This window comes from Nannospalax galili, unplaced genomic scaffold, assembly GCF_000622305.1.
Source record: "Nannospalax galili isolate Female #2095 unplaced genomic scaffold, S.galili_v1.0 scaffold693, whole genome shotgun sequence".
Lineage (NCBI taxonomy): Eukaryota > Metazoa > Chordata > Mammalia > Rodentia > Spalacidae > Nannospalax > Nannospalax galili.
In genome coordinates, this window is record NW_008332653.1 from 713,672 (window position 1) to 717,186 (window position 3,515).

The window sequence follows — 3,515 nt, forward strand, 5'->3', positions numbered from 1 at the left end:
CGCTGAATGGCTTCCAAAGCCCAACCCTAAGTCAGTGCATCTGGGGAGCCTGTAACTTGCCCATTTGGAATAGGTTGGCAAGTTAGTGGCAAAGCCAAAAGGCAAATCAGACTTTCAGACTGTTGAATGGCTTCCAAAGCCCAACCCTAAGTCAGTGCATCTGGGGAGCCTGTGACTTGCCCATTTGTAATAGGTTGGCAAGTTAGTGGCAAAGCCAAAAGGCAAATCAGACTTTCAGACTCTTAGCTTAGAGGTCAGCAAGAGTGGACCCAGAAAAAAAATCTGTAGTCATAAAATTCAAACAGTACCTTCTCAAAATTATATGCCATAGCTGGCCTTCACTGCAAAAATGCCTTTATGTCAAATGAGATGCAGTCTGAGACTGGGGCTGAGGACAGCTTGATCTGGATTCAAGCTTATAGTTCTGTTGTTGACTGAACAGCTACGATGTGATAGTCATTTAAGATACCAGGCTGGAGAGGTAACTCAGTTGTTGAATACTTGCCTAGTATGTACTAGGCCCTGGTGTTCAATGAAAAGAAAAAAGCTTTAAATAACTCTTACAAAATCATACAGGAAGATTTTACTTTCGTCTTTAGCACACGAAGTAATTGAGGGTCAGAGACTTTAAAGAATTTGCCTTAAGTCACAGAGCTAATTTCCAAACCAAACTGACTCCATAGCCCAGCCTTTTCCTTCTGCCTTACCTCTGAATTAGACACTCTCACATTCCTCTGTGCTATTTCAATTCCTGATTCCAAGAACTCAAAACTCCCTTTCCTTGTGAATATGAATGTGCTGCTGAATTTTTCTTGCCCGTTATTTACTAATATGTCAGAAACAATTGATTCACAAAATGGTACAAAGCTGTCATTCACAAGTCAGACTCTTCTAACAATAGAAAGGAAGTCAGTTTTTCTTATAGGAACCATGAAGTCTTCCAGGAAAATGGCTATCTCTCCCCTCTGACTAGCTTAACCCTTAAAGTCCAGGGTAGGGCCTGTGTGCACTTATCTACACCTAGAGCTGCTGCAATCCCCTATGGAGGAATCCTTCCCCAAGACAGGGAAGAGCATGGCCTCTGATCCCAATTCACAGGATTTCAGGTCTTCCACTTCCTGTCCTGAGTGATGGACAGACAGCAGTCCCCAGAGTCCAATCAACCAGTAGCAAGAGGCTAATGACACTGTGACTGCCTTGGTGGCTGCTGAGGCCCAAGATCCTCTACTGCCTGTACCCCCGAGCAGCCAATAGAGATGAGGCAGTCAGGTGGTATCACAGCCAAAAACCAGGATGGTGCAGATGCTCAAATGGAAGCACCAAAGAGGTGTGGTGAGAGACTTGGGAGGCATAGCCAATGACAGGGGTTGGAAGAACAGGAGGTACACATGAGCAGAGCAGTGTCATCTCTGAGAAATCGTATTTCATTTCCAGGTCTTGTTCTCCTTATTGTCAAAGGAGGAGTTTGGCACTACAAGATGTCTTCCGGTTTCAAGGTCGGTACTAGACAGGGGCACAGGAGTGAGGCAGCTAAGAGAAGCTAACAATGACCAGTCTCAGGAACCCAGACAGATACTCTTGGAGTTCCAAGACAGGGCAACTTGATTTTGTGACTGCTGTGGCTCTATGAACATCACATGTGGGAAAGGGGATGCTTAGTAGATACTAAGACAGAACCCAAAGAATGCCTCTTTTGCTGTTCTCTGCTCTGTATGCTGTGAGCATCAGATTCCTCATTGGGAGGTGCTGAGTACGGGAAAGGTGTGGAGGGAGAGCCAGGGGAGCAGGCTCCAAACAGCTCTGCTTCCCCGTGGGACCTGACAGGAAGGTAGAAAGTTCAAGGTTGTCCCTGGAGATCAATAAATCAGGATCTGAGCTGGGCTGTGACTCTGGGGACAATGGGTGGAGGAGAGGGAGGCCACTTGGCTTGCTAAGGTAAAAGTCAAGCTGATAAGCCTGTAGCCATACTTCCAGGCTGGTGGAGGAACTGCTTCCACACAGTGGCCTCAGGTCCACTCTACTGAGCACCTCTGAATTTCAGGTCCCCTGACTTCCTGTCCAGTGCTCTCCACCCTGCCCTGCCTTCTCTCAGTCTGGTGATGTCATACCTGAACCTTGGTCAGAAAACATTTACTCCAGTGATGAGCTGAGGAGTAAGAACCAGGAGTCCCTGTGATGAGGGGTTGCTAGAGGGCTAAAGGAACCAACTGAATAAAGAATGCAAATCCTTGTTCAAGTATTGCTTTTTTAAAATGGTTCTGATTTGCATTTGGGCCTATGGAATCACAGCCTTGCATGGTGTTACTACTGAATGGAACCAGAGGGATCCTTCTGCGTCCCGATGCTTCATGGAAGGGCACTGAAGACCAGACGGAGGAAATGCCATACAACACATAGCACTCAGAGGACCAGAGCCAGGGCTCTCTTCTCCCAAGTCTGGGTTCTTTTGTCACATGGTCAGAAGCAAGGTGAGGACGCAGACCAAAGCTTCTGGTCACACTGCTTTCAGGTGGGATGGAGACCTGCAGGTCCTGTCCCCCAGGATTCCTCTCTGAGTTTCCTAAGCCGCTTTCACCTGACCTGAGGGGCAGCCTAGAGCTCTTGAATGTATGTGACCACTGCCCAGTGGGGACATGATACATTACAGGAAGCAGAGAATATTTTTAAACCATCCAACATGCCTCACAAAGAAAAAAAAAAAATCAAAGAGCTCCCCTAGATGTGGCACAAAGCATTTCAAAAAAAGATTCCATGCCTAGAGGAACATCATAAAACAGTGTTAGGTTTTTGTTTTTAAAGGGCCAATTCTCTCTTAACAAAAGTACTTGGACTAGTAACCCACTTCTAAGATACCTCCAGAGTACTCCCACTGCACAAGAACAGACTGTGACCCCAACAGTTCCCCTCCTCACATTTCTACAGCTCCTATAGATGAAGTAAGGTACGAATCCCCAGACTCACTAAACCTTCCTACTTACTATATCTAAACTTCACTATCACGGCACATAGAGACAGTAAGGAATCAGCTCACAGGTTCAGGGAAAGAGCTTTGCTTTCCATCTCTAGAGAGGTCTCTCTCTCTCCCTCTTTGAGCTACTTCCCGCTGACTTAGAGTTTTATCTCTTAAAGTTCAAGTCTACCCTTACCTGCTTCTCTTCCTCCTCCCTGGAGTTGGCTTCTTCGAGCTCTGGCTGCTGTTCAACTGCCCAGTTATTTGCTCTTGAGCCTGTCAGTTGCTCCCCTTCCACCCTCTTTTTTATCCGTATCCCATAGCCCTCCCTCCTCCCACTTCTTCCTCCTCTTTCTCTCTCCACCCCTTTCCCCTTCTGGGTCCCTCCCTCCCCTTGTCTCTTGTGCTCTTAGAATCTTTGCGCTCATTTAAAGTCTTCTCCTTGCAGCCTCTCCTCACCATGCTCTCCCCAGAGAAAGCCGCTCCTCCCCTGCCGGCCTCCCACTGTTGCGGTGGCTGTCCTTGTCAGCAGTCTTTGCAGCTTACCCTCGCCTTGGCTGGCTGG

At 47.3% G+C, this 3,515-nt stretch overlaps 1 protein-coding gene across 2 annotated transcripts in view; it reads right to left on the reverse strand.

The window, feature by feature from the left end:
- Positions 1-3,233, reverse strand: part of Gja5 (gap junction protein alpha 5) — a 19,878-nt gene extending 16,645 nt beyond the window's left edge. The window contains exon 1 of one of the 2 annotated variants that reach the window (XM_029560868.1): positions 3,147-3,233. The gene's annotated coding sequence lies outside the window, so the exon portion shown is untranslated. The remainder of the gene's footprint in view (positions 1-3,146) is intronic. The other variant, XM_017796750.2, reaches the window with a different exon arrangement.
- Between the last annotated feature and the right edge of the window lie 282 nt (positions 3,234-3,515).